Here is a 24,963-nt window from a genome sequence, read left to right as displayed (position 1 = left end):
TATATATATATATATATATATATATATATATATATTAGGGGTGCAACGATATTCATATCGATATTGAACCGTTCGATACAGTGCTTTAGGTTCGGTACGCATATGTATCGAACAATACAACATTTGTAATTTATTTTATCAACTTTCCTTCTGACGATGCTGTCTGTGTTGAGCGCTCAGTGAATCTGCGTTCGACTACTCCGCCTAGGCTGCACTGTCGAGCGCAGATCTACTGAGCGCTCCACACAGACAGCATAGTCAGAAGGAAGAGCGCAGGGCAAGCTAGCAAGACAGAAGTTAAGCTCTCCTTGCAACATGGACCTCCCCCACCCTCATTTAGATCTGGCGTTTGGAATTATTTTGGTTTTCATGTGACGTATGACCCTGAAGGTAAGCGAGTCATGGACTAAAGTAAAACAGTATGTTGGATGTGCCATGCAATGCTCAATTACATGGGTGGGAACTAGTGTGTTAGCGCAGTTAGCTCGTTAACGTGTTGGCCGTCTAGCCCCATGCACGGAGCGATCGGCGGTAGCTCGTTAACTGAGATTTGCCATGTTGTGGCGTTAAGGTCATTTCAACGAGATTAACCTGAAAGCACTAGTGGGAACACAACGAATATGACTGCACATTTACGCCGACATCATCCTAGTGCAAAGACAAGTGGAAGCAGACAAAAAAAAGCAAGCATGCTACTAACTTTAGCCGAGTCATTTAGACAGCTGTTAGCACATGATTCTCCTTATGCTGCTGAGAATATAGCCCAGAAGAAGCGGATAGTATAGCTTTTATTTTGGAAAGAGACATTTCTCTGTAATAAACTCTCTTTTCCAAAGATGAGTGATTCCTCAATCAGATACAGGGCTTGCAATATCGCTAGCCCGACGTCCTGGGGCTAGCGATTTTTTTCAGTCGGGCTACCAAAATCTATCTCTTCCCTGCCCGTCGGGCTATTGTAGAAAGGAAAAATATATGTCAATGCTTTTGCATTCTTTCAGAAATGTAGCTGGGTAATTATGTCATTGGCATCGGTGAGCCACTGTCAATATGTGACATTGAAGTCGCGTTTGAATTTGCGCTTGTTTTTTTGCTTTCACTTTGCAATCGTGCGAACTGTGTATAGAGAGCGACAGCACTGATCTGTGAGTGATGATAATTTGTGCACCAATTCCTCTGACATCGTCTTATTAATCGTTAGCTTACTATGCAAACATGACAAGTGAAATCTCCCTCAGCTTAAACATGTGAGAGGTTGATCGCGCAGAGAATCGCTGAGCTTATGTGAGTGCGTGTGTAAAACCAGCAGCATATATATTTTAGTTCTGCTGAGCCAAATAAGACAGGTCAGGGTGAAGAAGTGACAGCCAAAGAAAAGCTTACCACAAAACGGAGAAGTTATGACAAATCAGACTATAAGGCAAAAAGAAAGTGCAGCTTTATGGTTTCATGGACAAAAGAATTTCTGTGGCTACGATATGACGAGCTAAATAACCAGGGCTGCACATAAGTGGTCCGCAGGTGCGCATTCGCTGTCAAAATAAAAAACACGCACAAGGGTTAGGGTTAAATTTAAAAACTGTACTTTTGAGTTAAAATATATATTTATAATTTTAATAAATGACAAATTAAAAAGGCATGAACATTTTTTTGTATCGAAAAAATATCGAACCGTGACACCAAAGTATCGAACCGAACCGAACCGTGAATTTTGTGTATCGTTGCACCCCTTATACATATATATATATATATATATATATATATATATATATATATATATATATATATATATATATATATACACACTTCACACAGATACATTTATTCAGAGTTTATAGCCATTATCTCTACTCAGTTTCCAATGACCCCTGCAAAGCATCACTATAGTAAAATGTGCTTTTCTTTATTTTGGTTGAGCCCTCCACTCACAATATTGCAGAATTCAGATAGCATATCTTTTTCGTCCTCTAGTCAATACTCTCATTCACCCCTCCCTACAGTAAATATGCAATGCAGTGGAATCCTGTCTTGGATAACGCAGTAATGATGAACATGAGATTGTATAGCCGACTTCTGACCAGCGCTGTAATGCGGTGCATAGATGGATTAAACGTATTGGCAAACAAGCAGACAGGCAAGAGGCTCCTAGTGATATATACCCAAACTTTATCTGTTTACTGTCTCTCAGGTATGTCAGGCAGGTGAGCAAATCCCTCCTCAGCCTCTATTTTCTATCAGCCATATCTCAGTGTCCCTCTCTAACCTACGGTAATCTCTGATGAACTATGGCTGATGATATAAAGCAGAACAACCCAAGGTGGAAACCCTTCAGGTGAAAGTCAGACATCTAAAGAAAGAAAAGCCCTCCATTCTGGCGAGTTGCTGTGCCTGTTTTTGTTTCTTTTCTTTTTTATAGAAATATACTATTAGGACTCATTCTTAGAAACTCTAGCTAGACAAATATCTATCTGCTTTCTCATATTTTTGATTAATTAGAGGGTTTTACCTGTTTATGCGTTTGTTTTATAAACGTGTGGAATTCAAATCTTCATTGTTTTAGCTTTCCGTTGTTGGCTACTACTTTCTCCCACAGGTTTGAGATGGATAGCATGAAGACATTTCACATGCTAAACACACAAACACAGAGGCAAATGCACTCATATTTTAGATAATATTGGCAGAGGGTGTTTGAGAGCTCCTATTATGCCTGCGAATGAGCTGTTTAGTGCTTGATGTAGGCTTTGGCAGCAAAGCAGAGGCACCTGCTATTTGATGTGCCCTCTGTCGCTGTCAGGTAGAACATAGACAAATCTGTTATATTCCTTTCTTCTTTGCCTTTGTTCACTTCTGAAAGCTGAAATTCAATCTCTACTATTTTATCACCTTCTGCCCTGTATCTTAGCGGGTTGCAGCATCTGAAGGTAATTTGTTTACCAGGTAAGAAAAAAATATCTTAGCCTAAAAAGCAAATACAGTATATGGATGCCTTATATCTTTACATTTGCAAGGTTGTCTGAGAACTTGAAAACAAAAGTCTTGCTTGTTGTGAAATACATTTCTTTTGAAATTATCCTCATGAAATATGTGTTACTGAGTGTTTACATATCCCACATATGCACTGCACGCAAACACAAACACACTGCACAGAAACACACACCTGCTTTCGATATGAAACTCGCAAACTCACTCCCTTTCTCTTTCATTTTCTCCCCCTCTCTCTCTTTTTACCTCCTAAAAGTCGGATTTGGCCCATAATTATATTAGTATCATCTCTCCTGGTCTCTCCTATGGTGAAATTGAATCTAGTGGTTACAGAGCTGAGTGGTGGCTGGTTGACAGGCGCAGGCCTCGAAGAGAATTCTGCTTGACACTAAGACCCTGAGCCCCATAGGGAGGGATGGAGGGATTTATGAAGAAAGAGGAAAAAAATGGATAAAGTGAGAAGGTTAAATGGGAAGCAGTCAATATTTTACTCACCTAAGGCACCATTTATAACTTTCCACTTTCTACAGTTTTGGTGCACAGAATCTAATCCTAGGGAAACGTTGTACGTCCCCATTTTTGGAGAAGAAATGGGATGCTGTTCGAAATGTAGAGAAAAAACAAAAATGATTTCTAACCACGTAAAGCCTTTGGCGCAAATAGTATAAAGTCCGCTTGAAAATCTCGTAACTAATTAAGCAGAAAGGCGATGAATAATATGACTGGCAGTGTTGGGGTAATTGTTACTTTTCTTAAAAGTAGTGCAGTACATTACCTAATTACTCACCAGAGAAAGTCATTCATTACACTGCTCATTACGTTACTCTCTTGTTAATCTATAAAATGACCTGAAACACATTGGCTCATAATGATGTTATACAAACAGACTGTCCCAGACCCTATCGTAATGAGGACACACATAGGACCTATGAACACAAAACCGACAATAAACCGACAACGCAACGATCAAAACCAGCCTAAAGACACTTCAGTTGACACAGTGGTTCTATTTCAGAAACATAAACAGGACTGCTCGTCACTGCTGTTTTTTACCTGTTGAAGTTCAGGCTCTGGCTGCTGGGCCGGGGTGGGAATGCACTCATCTTTATCACTCTGGGTTCTTGGCTAGCTTTGCGTTAGCTCGCTGTCTGTGCAAATGCTTTCAGCGGACTTGAGTTCTGTCAGCAGTATAATGCAGTCGTCTCCATCTTGAACACAGTTTGCGCTTTACCATCACTCTCTTGTCCTTAAAGTAAGTCCATATCTCTGCAGTAGACTGCTCCACCATTTATTTTCCTGCCCTCACACACATCTGACATCAGTTGACTGTAGCACAACCGCGCAGAAGAAAAAAAACGTGTTTTTTAATTTGCCCAATGTGCAGATAGGGGCAGAATCTTTGTTACTTTGCAAGTAACAACATAATTGTATCTGTAATGTAATGACAAAAATTAGCACGTGGCACATTAATACGCCTTACACCCAACACTGAGGACTGGGTGTGGGGAGTGGAAAATTGAGATCTATGTTTTGTCCTCTGTTGTCAGCTAACAGTTTACATCATGCCTACTTTTCTGAAGTGTTGCAATAGGTAAGCTGAACTTCATGTCTGCATTGCTCATTCTGAATGGAATAGGTTCTTTTCTTTTTTGACTGATTAATTTTTAGACTTCAGTGAGCCTTTCTGGACAAAATAGCTACTTAAGGGAGTTGTCAGAGAGATTGTCGAGCCTGTACACCAATTTTTTCCCGCATCCTTTCCAGTCCAAGGGTTAACACAACACATACTGCCAGGGCATCACATACTCTGCCATTCGTGAAGGTAAATCACCTTCTCTTCCTCTCTTTATCTTTCTGTCATTTACTTTATCCCGCTGAGCATGAAGAGCACCTTGATTTGTGTGCTACGCAGAGATGGGTGGAGAATTTGTCTGTCAAAAAAAGGGAGGGCTCATGTTTGCGAGTGACCATCGGAAAGTGTATTTCGGGGAGAGGGAGACAAGGGGAGAGAAAAAGCGAGGAGTAAAGAAAGTAAGGTGAGAGCGCACAAGGAAAGCCTGGAAAGGGGCAAGATTGAAGGGAGAGGGAGAACGGTGTGCACTCCCAAAAGCCATTAAAGTTTGATTCACCCACTCCTCACTCTTTGAATAAATCAACCTGTCGTTCCCTCTCTCCCTTTCTTTCAAGTCTGTGGTTCCCACCTCTCTGTGCCCACCCCCACCCTGCCTTTGGCACTCTCCTTCTCTCTAACACTCCGTTAGCAGAATTGTGAATTCTGACGAGTTTTGCCAACATAAAAGACAGCTACGCATGTTGTCAGTCCCTCCATATTTTGTAGCTGCTTGTGTTAATGTTTATGTGTGTATAGGAGACAGAGGAAGATAGAGTGCTAGCTCTCATGGCACTTTTGTGTTTTTTAGACCTTTCAAATACACGATTTAATCTGACAGCATCTGTACGTGTTGGCTACATGTATGAATGAGCACCCCGGTGTCTTTTCCATAAGTACTTATCTCTTTCAACACAGCACATTTAACGGATCGGCACAAAAGATTAGACCAGTCTGATCTATAATGGGACGTGTTTGTGTGTAGTGAGCGCTGATGTTTGTTGTCACTTTTGAGTTGTTCAGCTCACTTAAAAGTTTGGTGAATAGGATATGCCGCAGAAATATGGGAAAATATAGATTTTTGTCCATCATGTAGTAAGAAAATTTTTACTTAATTCAACCACATCATTTGTTGTACCGTCTAATCTACGGTGTATGACAAACGTTCTCCATCACTGGCTGAATGAAACTGTGAGACACATTGCCGTGAAAGTCACCTACAGAGTTTGGCCACCATGTGCCACGACGACAGCGTCATTACACCTCTCTGAAACTCTGTGTGTATATATATATATATATATATATATATATATATATATATATATATATATATATATATATATATATATATATATATATCTACTAGGGGTGCAACGATACTCATATCGATATTGAACCGTTCGATACAGTGCTTTCGGTTCGGTACGCATATGTATCGAACAATACAAAATTTGTAATTTATTTTATCAACTTTCCTTCTGACGATGCTGTCTGTGTTGAGCGCTCAGTGAATCTGCGTTCGACTACTCCGCCTAGGCTGCACTGTCGAGCGCAGATCCACTGAGCGTTCAACACAGACAGCATGGTCAGAAGGAAGAGCGCAGGGCAAGCTAGCGAGACAGAAGTTAAGCTCTCCTTGCAACATGGCAAATTGAACCTCCACCACCCTCATTCAGATCTGGCGTTTGGAATTATTTTGGTTTTCATGTGACGTATGACCCTGAAGGTAAGCGCGTCATGGACTAAAGTAAAACAGTATGTTGGATGTGCCACGCAATGCTCAATTACATGGGTGGGAACTAGTGTGTTAGCGCAGTTAGCTCGTTAATGTGTTGGCCGTCTAGCCCCACGCAGGGGTAGCTCGTTAACGGAGATTTGCCGTGTTGTGGCGTTAACGTCATTTCAACGAGATTAACGCTGACAGCACTAGTGGGAACACAACGAATATGACTGCACATTTACGCCGACATCATCCTAGTGCAAAGACAAGTGGAAGCAGACAAAAACAACAAGCATGCATGCTAAAAACTTTACCCGAGTCATTTAGACAGCCGTTAGCACATGATTCTCCTTATGGGGACCTGATATGTTTAATATTGTGGCGAGCTCAGACAAGGAGGAGACGGAGGTATTGTTTGGTCTTGCTTCCCGTGAGCTAGCCAGGGAGCACAGCCGTTTATTGACATCTGCAGAAGAACACTGCCGCTAGCTAACTGCTCAGCGCGGCAACCGCACAGCAACAACAACACACAGGGCGCCCTCTGACCCCGGAAGGACACACCGTCGCAGCGAGAAGGCGTCACCCGTCACTATGGCAACATAAACAAAACATAACTGTACAAACAGAACCCCGAACAGCCCTGACCCGCTACATAGCCCCCCACCTAAGGGGTCAGTCGTCCCCGACGACCCCATTGCCCTACACAAAGTCCTGCAAATGTCCAGGTGCCTTCTTTTGGGGCACCGGCCGGTCACGACCGGCGGGGGAAAAGTCACTCGGGTCAGAACATGGGGTGCCACCATCATCCCACTTCTGACACCAATGTGGCGAGCTCAGACAACGAGGAGACGGAGGTGTTGTTTGGTCTTGCTTCCCGTGAGCTAGCCAGGGAGCACAGCCGTTTATTGACATTGCAGAAGAACACTGCCGCTAGCTAACTGCTCAGCGCGGCAACCGCACAGCAACAACAACAACAACACACAGGGCGCCCTCTGACCCCGGAAGGACACACCGTCGCAGCGAGAGGGCGTCACCCGTCACTATGGCAACATAAACAAAACATAACTGTACAAACAGAACCCCGAACAGCCCTGACCCGCTACAATATGCTGCTGAGAATATAGCCCAGAAGAAGCGTATAGTATAGCTTTTATTTTGGAAAGAGCCATTTCTCTGTAATAAACTCTCTTTTCCAAAGATGAGTGATTCCTCAATCAGATACAGGTGTTACCGCGCCAGATCCGCGGCCCCGAACCGTAGTAAGGAAACCTCTGGCAGTTACTTGAAGGTTCCGTAACTGACTCGTAGCCGGCAACAGCTTACTACACAGGTCAACTCCGCTAGCAAAAAGATCGAAGGAGGCGTAGGAAACTGCTTCACCGAACTTTATTTCTTCTCTAAGGCACGAACACCGCGTACAGTGGGCTGAAACAGTTTACTCACAGCGAGCATCGCCGACACAACTCTGGCTGTCGAGGGAGTTATTATATTCCTTTTATTTATTTTCTTTTCGTCTCTTCTGTAGCTAATCGTTACTTTTCCCCCTTCTCCGCTTTCTCTCTTCACACACACACCAGGCAGTCCCGCTACACACATCCCGAATACATTTCCCATCAGGCTTCATCCTTAAAGGGCCATGCCTGTAACACAGGGCTTGCAAAATCGCTAGCCCGACGTCCCGGGGCTAGCGATTTTTCCAGTCGGGCTACCAAAATCTATCTCTGCCCTGCCCGTCGGGCTATTGTAGGAAGGAAAAATATATGTCAATGCTTTTGCATTCTTTCGGAAATGTAGCTGGGTAATTATGTCATTGGCATCGGTGAGCCACTGTCAATATGTGACATATTGAAATCGTGTTTGAATTTGCGCTTGTTTTTTGCTTTCACTTTGCAATCGCGCGAACTGTGTATAGAGAGCGACAGTACTGATTGGTGAGTGATGATAATTTGCGCACCAATTCCTCTGACATCGTCTTATCAATCGTTAGCTTACTATGCAAACATGACAAGTGAAATCTCCTGCAGCAAGCTTAAACATATGAGAGGTTGATCGCGCAGAGAATCGCTGAGCGTTATGTGTGTGTGTGTAAAAGCAGCACGATATATATTTTAGTTCTGCTGAGCCAAATAAGAGACGTCAGGGTGAAGAAGTGACAGCCAAAGAAAAGCTTACCACAAAACGGAAAAGTTATGACAAATCAGACTACAGGGAGTGCAGAATTATTAGGCAAGTTGTATTTTTGAGGAATAATTTTATTATTGAACAACAACCATGTTCTCAATGAACCCAAAAAACTCATTAATATCAAAGCTGAATGTTTTTGGAAGTAGTTTTTAGTTTGTTTTTACTTTTAGCTAATTTAGGGGCATATCTGTGTGTGCAGGTGACTATTACTGTGCATAATTATTAGGCAACTTAACAAAAAACAAATATATACCCATTTCAATTATTTATTTTTACCAGTGACACCAATATAACATCTCCACATTCACAAATATACATTTCTGACATTCAAAAACAAAACAAAAACAAATCAGCCAACAATATAGCCACCTTTCTTTGCAAGGACACTCAAAAGCCTGCCATCCATGGATTCTGTCAGTGTTTTGATCTGTTCACCATCAACATTGCGTGCAGCAGCAACCACAGCCTCCCAGACACTGTTCAGAGAGGTGTACTGTCTTCCCTCCTTGTAAATCTCACATTTGATGATGGACCACAGGTTCTCAATGGGGTTCAGATCAGGTGAACAAGGAGGCCATGTCATTAGTTTTTCTTCTTTTATACCCTTTCTTGCCAGCCACGCTGTGGAGTACTTGGACGCGTGTGATGGAGCATTGTCCTGCATGAAAATCATGTTTTTCTTGAAGGATGCAGACTTCTTCCTGTACCACTGCTTGAAGAAGGTGTCTTCCAGAAACCGGCAGTAGGACTGGGAGTTGAGCTTGACTCCATCCTCAACCCGAAAAGGCCCCACAAGCTCATCTTTGATGATACCAGCACACGCGCACAAGATATGAAGTTGCAACGCGTGTTTGCATACATAAGATTTTCTGGAGGAGGACAGACATTTGTTTAAAACTCTTAAAGATGTCGAAGAAGCTCCTTTAAGCAATTACTCTGGTGTTCCTCTACCTCCAAAGAAATGTCAGAAGGAGTCCGAACCACAAAAGAAGCACGTATTCTCGGAAAAGTGGTTGCAGGAGGTGAGCTGGCTTCAAACAAATGATGAACGCACAGAGATGTGGTGCGGAATGTGCCGTGAAAATCCCACTCTAGCGGACAAAAACAGTGCTTTTTATATGGACGCAAACGCGCGTTGCAACTTCTTATCTGGTGCGCGTCTTTTATTTTGACAGCGAATGCGCACATGCGGACCACTTATGTGCATCCGTGTAAATAACATAATGTTCTGCCGGGTGTGTTGTTGGTTTTCTCTCGATTTCTGAGTTGACAAGCGCCTTTGTTACTGGGACCAGTCATTTTAAGAAAAGCCCCCATTAGAACCCATGAGAAATGCAAGAAATGCATTATTGCTCAGTCTGCAATATCTTTCCCAGAACAAACACCAATTGCAAATAACATACTAAAAATAAACCTGAAAAATCTGTTTAGAACAGCGTACTATGTTGCAAAGAGTGAACTACCACTGGCAAAATTTAGCAGTCTTTGCAAACTTCAAAAAGCAAATGGCCTAGATCTTGGTTCCACTTGTCTCTTACCCATGACTTCAGTGGAAATTTCAAATTCAGGATCTGACACAGACTGATTCATGTCCTACACAGTTCTTACAAGTTCATAGAAATTTCTGTTCAGTTAGAACCAAGTATTTGAGTTGATGACTGTAATTTTTATACAATGTTGTAATTTGTTTTTCAACAATTCTTTGATTAATGTTTTGTTTCCTTTACAATATTATACTTTAATGTATAATATTGTAAAGGAAACAAAGCAGGAAACAAAACATCAATCAAAAAATTGCTCTCTTTTTTATTCGGGCTACTTACATTTATTTTGGGCTACCAAAAACTGAAGAGTCCCTGCCCGAAGGGCTACCAGGGATTTTGAAATTTTGAGAGCCCTGAGATATATTTATTTTTTTAATTACTTTTGTTTCAGCAACATTAAATTTAAAAACTGTACTTTTGAGTTAAAATATATATTTATAATTTTAATAAATGACAAATTAAAAAGGCATGAACATTTTTTTTGTATCGAAAAAATATCGAACCGTGACACCAAAGTATCGAACCGAACCGTGAATTTTGTGTATCGTTGCACCCCTAATATCTACATATATACATGGGTCTTTATATATGTAGAAAATCTTTCACAAGTGTTAGTTAGCTTGGGTTCTGGGGTCTGCAGTGTGCCACAGTATATGATTTACATCATTTTCTTTGAAAAGACTGTCACCCTAGAAGAACCTTCACTGTAAGGGGCCAAAACATTGACAGCAAAATTTCCCCCAAAGCGTATGACAGCCACAGTAGTTTCTATTTTTTCGTCTTTTGCCACTCATCTGTATGCCTGAATGACAAAAAACTGTCACAACTGTCATAACCTGATGATATGCATCCTATATCTGAATGGGGCTTATCATAGAATAGTTATTAAAAAAAGAGTTTTACTAAAAAAGGGAAGAAATTAATGTCTGAAAAATATTTGTTTAGCTCCAATTAGTGCCTTTATCCTCACCATGGCTCCATTCAGCATTATGCAAAATCCTCAGTGACTCTTTCTCTCTGTCTTCTTTTGTGTTTCAGAATCCCCCTCCCTGCCTACACATTTGTTTCCCCCCCTCCCTTTTATAACCTTTCCAATTTTTGCAAATCTGTTTTGGTTGTCACTTTCACTGTTGAAATGGTAAGGATAGAGGGTCTAAAGAAAAATTATGCATATAGTGGAACTATAGAGGAAAGGAGAAAGAAGAAGAAGTTGATCGATAACAATAATGTGAGAGTATTAACAGACTAGACTAGAAAGGGATCAAAGACCTAACAGTACCATCATTTCTCAGTAGAGCAGTTCACTCACAGACCACAGGTTTACTTCAGGTTTCTAGAGTTTCTAAAAGTAGAATGGGAGGCTTCAGCTATCGAGGCCCTCTCCTGTGGAACCAGCTCTCAGTTGGGGTTCAGGAGACAGAAACTCTTTCTACCTTTAAGATTAGGATTAAAACTTGCTTCAGGATCAGGTAACCCCGAATCCTCCATCAGTTATGCTGTAATTGGCTATGGCTGCTGGGGGAACTTCCAATGATTCACTCAACCCTTCCCCTTCAGTCACATTCAGTCCCTGTTTATCTGTATCGCTGCATGTCGGTAAAACTATTGACTACGCTCTCCCATAGTTTGTGTTTTGTCCTGTTTGTTGTTTATAGTCTCTTTATGCTGCTTTTATCTCTTCTCTCTCACCCTCATACACAAATAGCTGCCCCTCCACGAATCTAGCTGTGCAAGGGGTCCCATCCTGTTCTTTCTCCCCATTGACGCCAGTTGCTTGCTCATAGGATATCATCTGCTTTTTAGGGTTCTTTCTCTAATATTGTAGACTTTCTACCTTGAAAAACAACAACAACAAATGAATAAAATTTACCTAGAGACTGGTGTTATTCTAACAGTCGTGTGAGTCACCACATACAAGAACAAGGGATGTCTGAACCAGCTGGCAGGTGGGGACTTTTGTGTGTGACATGCACTCCTCATAGGTTTTGTCCAGGTTCCTCCCGCAGTCCAAATATGTGCATATTAGGTTTGTTGGTGATTATAAATTATCTGTAGGTGTGACTTTCTGTGTTACCCCTGTGATAGTCTGGTGGTCTGCCAGTGGTCCACCCAACCCATCCCTGCTTCTCACCCAGTGCAAATCGAATAACAGGTTTAGAAATACTGTACTTACATATGGTACCTACAGTCTCCTCCTCCTTCATAGTCCTTCATGTCCTCCACTATAAATGTAGCATTATGACAGGGTTAAGTGTTTATAATCATGCACATTGCGTTAACCACATGCAAGATTGCCATTTTTTTTATTTTTGGTGCCATTTCTTCTGTGTATTTAAAGTTTTGATTCCAGGTTTAAGCGAGCTGTGTTGCAGCGGACATGCACTGCAGTAACAAAAACAATTCTTTAACTAATTAAAGTGACAAACAGATGTTTAAGCTCCAGCTTACAGCCCATGATTGTCAGATATCTGCTTCATTTTCAGGTTGTCATACTAGTCACTCAGATATGTCTAGTATCATCTTGTCTGGCACGTCCTCTTATTGAGCAACCCGCCACCAGCAGCTGAAAGGATTAAGTGATAGTATTTTTCTAATGTAACTAAATGTTACTTGTTTTGTTCATTCTTTTGAATCACCAATCATAGCATTGCTTGATCATATGCCCCAGAGGTTTTAGATTGTATATCGTTGCAAGAGATTTGCCCTGCGTGTCTTTGTTCCTGGAGGGCATAAACTGGTTTTATTTTAATTTTACCACTAGCAAATGTCATATTTCATTTACGCTCCTAGTAGAGCTGTGAAAAGGGATATTAATTATATATTGTAAATAAGCACGTGCTGGTTTCTAGCAGGTTACTTTTCCTTTTTGGGGATTTTTTGATTTAATCTTTAAACACACCATTCACACACCATTCGTTTTCTTATTTTCTGTCAGACTTCACTGTCTCAGTATGGCACTGTGTTGTTTCTGTGATCATTTAGTGTTTGTACATTTCAAAATTATATTCCTTCCAGTGATTACAGTTAAAAGCTCAGCAAAAAAACCCTTTGTGTCAAACTAAACGAGCAAGAAAGGACAACGGGTTGTAGGATTGCACATTACTGAGGTCTGGAAGTTGGAAAGGAATGCTGCACACTGACATTGTATAATTAGGTACCCAAAGAATAGACCACTCCTCACTTTTAATGAACAAAAGATAATGTAAAAATGTACTGTACAGTCATGAGGAGTTTGTTATTCTGTAACAGTTTGCTTTTGTTTGCTTTGTTTAAAGTCAATGAGCTGAATGACAGCTCAGACAGTCTTTCAGATACAAATCTTTGGCTTATTGCATTTAGATATTTTGTGTTATAAGCAAGTTTTGCCCGTCCCCAGTGAACACTGATAATAGCAACAGTCACCAAGATTCCACTTCATTTTTGTGAAACCCCTATTGGCGACAGCCCCCTTCTCGTCTCCATATTGTGTGATGTGCCCAAAATAAGAGCTTTGATGTATAACTGAACAGTGCATTCGCCCACTCCTTTCCCCCCAGTGCCCTGCCAGGACTTAACTTATAGATAAAGCACATGTGGGGAGGAAAACCGAGTCTCTAGTTACCATGAGGTAATATAAGATTTCCTACAAATGAAATAATAAAATGGTGTTATGAAATGCTGAATGAGCAAAGGAGGCTGAGACAGTTAAAGACACAGACAATCCTTGACACTCCACTTGCTGAGCACTCCATCACTGGTGTCACGTCTCATCAACAAGATGTTAATTTAATTTGACAACATCACATTGTAATAATTGAGATTAAGATAGAGCGAGGAGGAAAATGAGACAATGGAAATAAATGGTGGAGATATTTGCTTTGGAAGTACCAATTTTCATCTAATGATCCTCTTAAAAAAAGACAGGAAAAGAAAAGGGAGATGATTATATGTGTTGCCATTCTGTACTGGTGTTATTAGTTCTGCCTTGCTTTTTAATTAGCTATCATCATGTAATATACACAAAGCCCACCTAGTAATTCTCAGCTACGTTTTGCTGTAATAAAGAGGCTGTGAAAGTGTTTTTGTCTCATTTATGCCCATCTTCTTCCTACATGCAGTACTTTTCTTTGCTCGATTATCTCTCTGTCCCACTCTTCTCTACTGCAGAGCTACATGAAGTGATTGCAAACGGACCCCGGTAGTGCAGTGGTTTCTGTGTACTGGCTGTCAGTCTGTTCAGATCTGTTTGTCTTCCCGTATCTGACATTTACATTTAGTTTCATCTATTTGCATCTATTCCATTCTATTCTATTCAGGCAGATAAACAGAAGGTGCGATTGCAGGACCACTGCTATGTTTACTTTGCAGCACACTGCTGATGTATCATCATACGTCTATCTTATTCTTCTTAGTCACGAGTGCTACATACTGACACGTCGGGAAATATACTGCAGCTCCATAGATAGTTATGTAGGACAACTGAGTGAATTAAAAATAGGCCCATTTCCCTTTATGCTGATAAGTTAGCTGCATCTGTTGCCAGATTGGGAATGCGTCTACTGGACAGAAAAATGTTTTTTCTCACATTAAAAAAATCTGTTTATTCTGAGTGGTCTAATTCACTACAGGACAGAGGACTATGTTATATGTAGATGTGCTTCTACTAGCCTAACAATGCATTTTCTATACTGACATGACAGCAAATTTCTATGAGAACCCATCATAGTATACCACCTGAGTGGCAGAGGTGGCAAACTATCTGTGTTTGTTTTCTTAGTTTTTTATCATTTCTACCAGATACGTCTGCTTGCCGTCCTTGCTGCCTCCTGTTTATAAACATATCAATAAATGCAATGTCCCTTGAAGTTGTTAAAATGAAAACTACATATCTCGTAAAGTCCCTCAGCTGATAAGAATACCCATCCAATCCAAAGAACACCCTTTTTTTTTTAAACTTTTTAAAAAATATTGTGCTTGTTTGGGTCCCTGCTGAAAATCAAAGCTTTCCTTTGGGGAGTAACCACTGGCCTTTTAAAATCCTAGAATAATGCATGAAAATGAAAGGGGTACTGGGGTTCATAGTGCAGGAGAAGGACAGTCTGCTTATATGTGGTCAGATGTGTCTGCAGTTGCTTGAAGTCTGTGAATTATGCATTGGAAAAAGAAGCATGTAGATTTCTACTGGTGTCTGTGTGAGTGGGTGTGTGCAAAGAGACACCTGAGACATTAAGACTCATGGCAGTAGAGCCCCCTTATGCCCTCGTGGTACCCCATGCCCGAGGCTACAGATAGAGAGAGTTGTTGATATAGAGTGCAGCGTACCTATAGGACCAGACTACAGAATGGAGAGATTCAGGGCTACAGAGTTCAGAGTGAAGTGAAAACACACAAAAAGCTTGAAATCAAGAGCACACTGGGAAACAAGGCGAGAGTAAAGAAAGGCACTGGGGGAGGGAGAGAGAGAGCAGTGTATCTTTTGAATAGCACAGAGTGCATCAAATCCCGTGTGCTGTTTAGATGAGATGGCCTCAACAGCAACCCTGGCATCGCAGTTCGTTTGATAATGGCATGTGTAAAGTGCAGCTTCCCTTGGTCATCAGCCTTAAACACTAGCACTGTTGCACATGCACGGTGAATTCCACTTGTGATTGTTTAAATATTACTTTAAAACCAAAATGTTTCCACTGTAAAAGAGTGGTGGACACAGGCCATGCAGGGTGATGAATCAGAACATGAAAATTGCGATGCGAGGTCAATAATATCCTGGGTAAAAGCATGAAATAGTAAAAAAATTGAGTTTTTAGAATTGTAGAAGATTCCTTCGATCAGACATGAGTATGTGGGGGGCAGGGATAGAAACGCCTATCCATCGCTCCGTCCTTTCTCTAAACTGCTTATCATCATTGCTGGGGGCTATCCTAGAACAAACTTAGTGAGTCATAGATTGGACAAGTTTTCAGTCTTTCAGCATCATCACTTTTAGACAAGCATGCGCACCCTCAGTCAGAGCTACCGGTTGCCAGTTAGTCCAACCTATCTGCGCACTCTGTCAAGATGTTTTAATGTTGTGGGGATGTCATCTTTTTGTGCCAGAGGCAGAGAAATGGTGACAGGTGGATGAGATCAGAACAGTTATCCAGACTGTTGTTAGGTGACCAAAAATATATAAGACCTATTAACCTATTAATTATGTTTTTTAAGTCCTCTATATCTACATCATCAGCTGGTTTTTTGTAACTTGAACCAGCGGTCCCCAAACTTTTTTCCGCCAAGGACCTGTTTATGTCTGACAATATTTTCACAGACCAGCCTTTAAGGTGTCGCGGATAAATAGAACAAAATAAAACCAGTGCGGCACCAAAAAACAAAGAAGATTTATTCCTAACACATGGGAAAAGACCTAGGGAAAATGAGTTAACGATAAAAACTATGAAAAATAATGATAAAAACTGATAAAAGCGCTGAAAACCATAAATTTCACACCCGAGCCTCAAATCTCACAGCCCGGTACAAGCAACTCACGGTCTGGTAACTGGTAACGGTCCATGGCCCGGGGGTTGGGGACTGCTGACTTAAACCCTTAGTTTGTTTAAGTTAAACAAACTGTGAGCAATTAATTTCACAAAAACGTTGGATTTAGAAAGAACTGATACAAAATGAAAACACACATATGCAAGTTGATATGCTTTCTTTTGGGGGGGGGGGGGTCAGAAGGTTCAATAAACTCCAGCTTTTTGTTTTCTTTTTTAAGTGAGTTTCATAGTTCAGGCTTTACACGGTTAGTTTCCTTGAACCCATTGAGAAACGGTAGAAAAGAAAACGTAGCCCTTTGCTTAAATAGTGAAATTTGTGTGTCAATACTGACAAGATAAATATATCAATCACTGATTATTTTTAAGAGAAAAGTAGACTTATGGTCACGCTACAAAGAAACTACAGCAATGAGAGGACTATACTCTGACCCCCAGTAGGGGTTTTGAGACATCTCATTAAATGCATGCAAAATGTTAAAACCTTGAAATGTACCCCAAAAACCCAAATAAGTACCACAAATCAAATTTTGAGCATCTGTGTTTTTTTTTAACAAATTAGCAAATTAACAATTTTTCAAGTGAAGCCCCGCCCTCACAGGTTTACATAAAGATACCAAGTCTTAGCATCCAACACACGTTGGATCCAACAGCCCGTTTGGAGGTCAGTTCCCAAATTTTAAGTTACAAGGAATCTTTAATCTGCAGGTCTTTGCCTAAATCCTTTCCCACTACTTCACTTCATCTCTCCCCTCTATGTTACTTCTGGGTAATTACCCATTTACAGTGTTTCCCTCACTCCCAGTGAATTCAAATCAGATCACTTGCACTGGTGGGTGACTGCAAACATAATCCAGCTGCCATAAAAAGCCTCTGGACCACTATATAAAATTGCCATTCACTACTGGATTATGGGGCTTTGCGTTATTGTTCCAGCTGTGTACCTTTACAGGTGATCGCGCTCACCTGTAAAATAAAACATCAAGAGCTAATTGAGCAGTGTGCAGAATGAAGCTGTACAGGCGTACGCTCTGCTCTTGGTCACATACCTCCCATATGCACACACAGAAGCGCAAATACAGGCTGCCCACACATACACAGAAATGCGCGCCTCCCTTCAACCAGTCCCAAATTCCCCTATGTCTTTAAAAGAAAGTGCAGACTGATTAAAGTCAGAGTTTTATGGGGAACTGTGAAGAATATGACCAAATAAATAAATAAAGCCAGAGTGTCTTGCCCCCTAGGCAACAGCCGTTTATATGATAATCAGCTCTACTCTAATTTGCATTTAATTCTATTTTAAAAAAATAACTTCTTAAAAAAGGGAGTTGGGGAGGACAGGAAAATTGTGTATGAGAACAAGATGTTCAACAGTAGGAAAAGGAAACAGGATTCATCATCTTTCACTGTTATCCATTAAGCAGTCACTGGTAATCTGGTAATCACTGATTCATGTCAACTACATTTTTGCATGAAGCAAATGAAGCTCATTTATCTTGTTTGATCGTTTTTATTATTCTTGATAGCAGCATTATAATGTTATCTGGACACTGGGATGCTAACACCTTCAGCATGCCTCTTATGTTGTAATAGCAGCCTTGAAATGGAAAGCCATTAGTTGGGAGCTCGGCTTATAACATGAATAACATGAATTAATTTGCCTAAAATCATTAAAAATGCACTATGCTAAAAAGCAGAATTTACTAAACTAACCAATTAGAGAAGAATTTAGAAGTATAAGATCTATTTGCAGCCTGACAAATACCAGAAATGCATTATGCTCTGATGTAGACTTCAGGATTTAAGAATTCGCTCAACTAGTTTGTCTGATCTCTACCTTAAGAGAGCATAAATGAATGGCCTCAAGTCTCAGAGGACTGAAGCAATGTTTCACCCGTCCACACACAAACCTTTGTAGAGCTCTAAGTTAAGTTAGTCATGAATATAGTAGCTCGTGTCAGCTAATACGAGCAGCTGTATGACATTTTAACTGGCAAAAACCTCCGTGAGTGTGAGCTAAAATTGCTGCTACCCGAATGCTATGTACACTAAGCTGTCCTCACGAGACTGTCAAAGTCAATTTTAAAATGTGCATTCCATCTACAAACTTTTGCATTTGAATTTGAGAGAAATTTAAGAAAAAGGAGCTTCCCTACCTCCAAGCAGCAATAGTTTCAACCACAGCTACAGGTAACTGCTTTAAATAAGGCAGGAAAAATGAGTTGTACTTTTAGTACTCTAAACCGATATGGATAACTTTCCATAACAGGTAAAAAAAAAAAAAAAAAAGGTTGCAGAGCTGGCTGATGTGATTTGGCCTGTCCTTGTACCCTTCCCCTGGGATCTACCCATCTGTCTCTCTCTGGCTCTGTGGATTCCTGCAGCATGCTGGGCCTGATTACCTTTACATTTAAACAAACAGCTCCAGCTCTTTGGAGGCAGTCAGCCATGAGCTTTGACAGGGGGTTAGGCAGTTTTGGGAGAAGACTGATAAGGAGATAAATATGTTGTCTTTTCTCCACGGAGAAAATAGCCAACCCATACATACAAACACACGCCATCCACTGGAGGCATTGATTCCCTATCTCATAATCCTCTTACTTTAACCATTACTGCTACCTCAAACCTTTCCCCAAACAAAGTCCTACTTTTAAAATATATTATTTTAAATAGTCACCCAAACTTGAAGCAACATAAGACTTTTCAATTAATACTCCATTATTGAAAATAGTAAACACTAAAATTGAAAAATATCAGCCAAACAAAAAAAGCCCCTCAAAAAGATCTAAATGGAAATTACAGGAACACATCATGAATCCTTGACACTCACACGCTCTCACACACACTGGGAGGCTGTCTTTGCCTTTCAAAAGTGGCCCCTCTCCCTGTCTGCTGGTGTGGAATCATTTTGTTCGGCTGAGTGCTTCTCCAGAAAATCGCAGACGGACCATAGAGTGGAGCGAGAGAGAACAAGAAGGAATAAAAGCAGGTTATAATGTAAGACACTTTTTGGACATCAGTTCCTGTATGGTACACAAAGACTTGCACCACATTACTGCAGCGTATTAGGCCTTACTGACTAGTTTAACAGAGGGGGGTCAAACGATTTAGAGAGGAAAGACTAACTGCCATTAGAAAATGACTGATAACTGTTAGAGAGGCATGCCTATAAAATATTGTCAGTATATACATGGTTAGATGGCTTCAGGTCAGTCTTGAATGTGTTTAATCCAGAGAGTCTGGTGGCTCATGCCAATCCAGCCCATTATTATGTTGATTTAATTTGTCTCCAATTCAGCTTGAAAATGTTTATTTGGGTTGTGATCTGGAGGTCAAAGTGGATAAAGATATGAATTGAAGATAGATGGATGGATAGATAGATAGATAGATAGATAGATAGATAGAAAGAAGGCTTTCAAAACAAGCTACCAGAATGACAAATTCTTGTGGTCAGAGTTTTCAGATAAGTGCTTCTTCTTCATCTTATAATGTACAATAGTGGTTTAGCCCAGTTACTTTCATTGATAAAATTAATTTCGGATCTTGATTTTAAGAGCACAATGTTTTCTCTTCTGCTTTGTAAAGAAGAAGATGACTTAGATTTACAAGTGTGTGAGGGGAAATATTTTTCCTCCTATGGTCACACAGTACAATAAACTGCAGTAACAGAAAAAGAAACTTTACACAGGACTGGTAATTCTGTTGCCCTCAAGTCCTGCATAAGTCTTATACATGTACGACTCTGGGGCTAGTGTTAGGATCATCAGCGTAACTTTGTGCTGAACATTGGGGGGGTGTCAAGATCTCTGTCTAAATAAATAAATAAATCTGGGTAAATTCCTAGATGATTAAACGTGCAACTATTTTGCTGGTAATACCTGAAATGAGTAAGGAAAATCAACAACCTATTTATGCAACGTAATTCATAATTTTATTGGGGGGGGTTATATATTAGTTGGGTCTTATTATTGGGGGGGGGGGGTCATAACCCCCCTAACCTCCCTTGAAATTACGCCCCTGGTTAGGATGGCCATTGGTTTGGTGACTGGGTTGAAGTGGGATCCTTGAGGCAGAGATAAGGTGCCGACCAACCAGGGATTTATTCAGCAACACTCAACGACACAGAAAATCTAACAAAACAAAATAAAAATATGTTGCCCACCAGTGACTTGTGGTCCAGCAGCAGACTCCAGACTTTTATTGACTGCTACTAATTGAGTCCTAAGCCATATCTGATACAACTGTATAAGGTTACATATTAAACTAAACTAAAGGCAACACACAGCTTGCATAACAGTCTTTATTAACATTAAATCAATACAACAGAAAAGGCAGCAACTATTAAATTCACATTTCCCCACTTGGCCTACAAGCTTTGATCTAAATGAGAGCAGATATGCCTATCAGGTTACCTTTGAATGACACTCAGGATGGCTGGGAACTCTTTTGGCTCAAACACACAGGTAAAGAAAACAGTCTTGCATTTAAAATCTTTCAAAACTTTAAAACTATTTTAACTTTAAAACTTTAAAACTAATGTATATTTCTGTTCCTAGAGCAGACTTTCACCAGTACCAGCTGGAAGTCTATCCACAAGGAAGCAACTACAGAAAAACATCAATCAATAAAAGATATACAAATAGTATCACAGTTACTCATGTGTAAACGAAGACAACCTGCATTACAGCAAAGTCAATCTTGATTATTAGATTATAGAGACTGTTTGCAGGTGATGAGTTACACCATGAAATAATAATGGTAGCATATTTAGGTAAATTTAATCTCAGCTATTTCGCTCTAAAAGACAGTCAATAGTTGTCCACACTGTAAATAGTTGCACTAAAATCCTTAACAGTTAAAACACCCACATCTTTCTGATGTGTGTTCTCTTAAAGGATCCCACATTTAAACATTCAAAACACTTTGAGAATTGATCCAAAGCAACTGGAAATGTTCTTTTAGACAGATTTCACTTTCTACTTCTACTCGACAAAGCACACTTAGACAAGTACAGGCAGTTGGCTTATCACTGCTAATTCAGTGAATTATGAACAAAGCACACTGGGTGTCTGCACAGTTTCCATCCCTCATGTTCAGAGTTGAGCTCACTAACAGTAATTATACTGCGAGAAAGCATCATACCTGCAATTGGAGTTTGCAGTAGACTCCACGCTGTCACTCACGCATTCAGTCTCTTAGCTCAAACCTGGCTCAAGATAACACTCAATACTCTGGCTGAAATGATGGTATCAGACACGTAAGCTTTACAAGTGGGTCTCCTAAGGTTAGAGGGCTTTATGAGGTGGGTTTCCCATTTCCACCTCAGCCCCAAGTCCAGTCTCCATCGCATTATCACAGGTACATACTACTGCTCACTGCCCCTGGGAAATCACGGGCTATGAAGGAAGCCCTGTCACAACATTTACCATGAGTGGAATTGTAATTACTGACATATTTTTTTATGAGACGGGCTGTTTCATTGGTTTGTAAATGTTACTGCCATGACATACAGTATTTAAACTTGCTATTACCTCCCTTGAGAAGTGGGCTTGTTTTGCTACATGGTTTCATCACCGACCTTATTCACTGAGTTTCTTTGCAATAAATAATGAATGTTAAGCCACAAGCTAGGTTTCCCGAAGCTCGGGATCCTGGACATGTTTCTGGAAACTTACAGGCCACCGTTATAAATATAACACGCAACATAGCCATGAGATAAGTAATGTGGACTTAAGTCATAGTTGAACAAGTATTAGTCACACAAACAGAAATAAGGGTTAAAAATCCCAAAGTTTTAAAGTAAGATGAACCGCACTCTTTTTGGCAGGGTATAAATCATTTTTGTATAATTTTCCTCATTTGCTATCGAAACCTCGCAGATGAAGGACACTTTATCTTGTTTCAATACCAGTGAATTATTGATAAGCTAATTTCAAATGTGAAATATGGTTTTGTGTGTCACCTCTATGATTAATTTAAGTACTCTTGTGATTCACCTGCTTCAGCATCTCTGCCAAAACTGCATACTGTGAAATTATTGCCAGCTCATGGCCTCACCTATTTATATGAGAAAGTCTTACATACTGTATATACCATGTAACTGTGCAGTTCGTGCCTGTATTTTTTCAGGATCTATTTTACTCACTGACCACTTTATTCAGTACACCACTGCTTGTAAGTGCCCATATCTAATCAGGCAGTAACATGGGAGCAGCATATAGGCATCGTCAAGTTGAGCTGAAATTCAAACTGAGCATCAGAGTGAGGAAGGTTTGGGGAACTGTCTGGCATGTTAGACAGGCAGGTCAGAAACTGATGATCCACTGAGAATTTCCCACACAGCCATCTTTAGGGTTTACAAAGAATCGTCTGGAAAAAAAAAATATCCAGCAAGTGGCGCTTCTCTGAGCAAAACTAGCCGAACTGTTTTGAGCTGATAGGAAGGCAACAGTAACTCAGATAACAATGAGTTACAACCAAGGTATGCAGTAGAGCATCTTCGAACACAACACACTGAACCTTGAAGCAGTGAAAAATTGTTAAACAGTTAAGAACACCAAAAATGTTAAAAATGTTGCCTGACCTGAAGAGTCTGGATTTTTGCTGTGACCTTTGGATGGCAAACTGGAGGCAATAGAGAAAGAAGACTGTGGGAAAACGAGACACAGTCGAGCAGAATCTAGCTAACGAGACAAAGAGGAAGCAAAAATGAACACAATGCACACAAAGCAAGAGACAAACAAAATAAGACAGGAAGTAACTAAACACCTGACACAGAGATGAAGAAGGAAAAGGAGGAGGAAGAACAAAAAACAAGAAATTGATTATGAACTATAACTATTAGCAGAACCCAGATAACTAATCTTAAAAAAAGTCTGAGAATATAAATACTAAAAACAGAGAACCAAAAAAGGGCTAAAGGGCACTTAAATCTTAATGGACTAAGGAAACTAAAGACTAATATACAATGAAACTCAAATTATAAGCAAAATTTGGAACTAATAACACAACTAGAATAAAGAAAAGACAAAACTCAAAGCACTGAGTCCACGACCCAGGAACCATGACAGTTTACATCTCTCCACCTTGAATCTCTTCCTCACATGTTTCTCTCACATCCTTGTAGAGATTAGCTGAGATGCAAGGAAGGAGCAAAGGAAGCAATGAGAAATGTTAGCATCACACAGCACAGGCACTGTTCTCAGATTGCCCTCTAAATGACTTTAAACAGCTCGCCTAACGTCAGTGTGGACGGCTCCTGTTTACTTGTCTCATATTCTTTGACTAAGCTGTAAAGCACTTTGTGACACCTGCATTAGAGAGGACATTTTTTTGCAAATTTTTTCCACTTTGTGGGAATTCCCGACTGTTTTGTAGCATAGGTTTCAATAAAAATATCATGTTTGAATGCAAAAATGTTGCTTTATTGTACGACAACACTGACTGTTAATTTTAGTAATCAGCATGGCGAGATCTTGTACTGGCTCTAAGGCTACGTTCACACTGCAGGTCTTAATGCTCAATTCCGATTTTTTGATGAAATCCGATTTTTTTTACTGCTCGTTCACACTACAAATAAAATGCGACAGCAAACGCGCTCTAGTGTGAACGCTCAAAGCGGCCCGCATACGCAAAACAAGATGTCACACACAACGCGCTCTGTTTAGACCCAGAGCAACAGTATTGTTTGACTGATGGCCCTTAATATAAAGACTTCGGACTTCACGTTTCCCAATTTTTGCTTTAAGTTATTTTGTTATTTACATAATAATGTAAATAACCTAATAATGATCCTTATTGCTGTTTAAGAGAGGAGCGGTGCTTCAAAGGATAGCTGCAGATTTCTGTCAGAATCTGCAGATTATACAGTACAAATAAAATGTTTACGTTGTCTTCCCCACAGTTTCACTGACATCTACGCTGGATGGCCAGGAAGCGTTCGCGATGTCTTCTCGGGCGCTTCTCTGGCGCTGATAATTGGCTTCAGTCTTGTGTCGGTGACGTAAAAGGTGGATTTAATGCGACTTGACCGTTCAAACAGCAGTCGCTTTCTAAAACATCGGATATGTATCGGATTCAGTACCACATATGAAAGTGACCCAGATCGGATTTGAAAATATCGGATTTGCGCCGTTCACACTGTCATAGCATGATCGGATATGGGTCGCATAGGGTCAAAAAAATCGGATTTGATGCACTTTCGCCTGCAGTGTGAACGTAGCCTTAGTTTCCTGGTAACATAGCAATAGTGCTTTTTATTCTTCTTACCTGGAGAACTGGACCATTAATTTTTAAAAATATGTTTTAAACCGTTAAGTTGTCACACTAACAGGAATCAGCTAATCAGAAACCAAAGCCATGTTTTCTTGGTCAAATCATTTACCCTTTTTTGTAAGGGAACATCTGTCTGCCCTGCAG

The 24,963-nt window shown here is 40.3% G+C and overlaps 1 protein-coding gene across 1 annotated transcript in view; it reads left to right on the top strand.

Annotated features, from left to right (window-relative positions):
• The window catches only part of cdh23 (cadherin-related 23), a 200,091-nt gene that overhangs the window by 53,814 nt on the left and 121,314 nt on the right, over positions 1-24,963 (top strand). The gene's annotated exons all lie outside the window — the stretch shown is intronic.

Source organism: Rhamphochromis sp. 'chilingali' (genome assembly GCF_963969265.1).
Source record: "Rhamphochromis sp. 'chilingali' genome assembly, chromosome: 20".
Taxonomy (NCBI): domain Eukaryota; kingdom Metazoa; phylum Chordata; class Actinopteri; order Cichliformes; family Cichlidae; genus Rhamphochromis; species Rhamphochromis sp. 'chilingali'.
The sequence above is the reverse complement of the archived record's forward strand: the minus strand, read 5'-3'. Positions and strand labels throughout refer to the sequence as shown.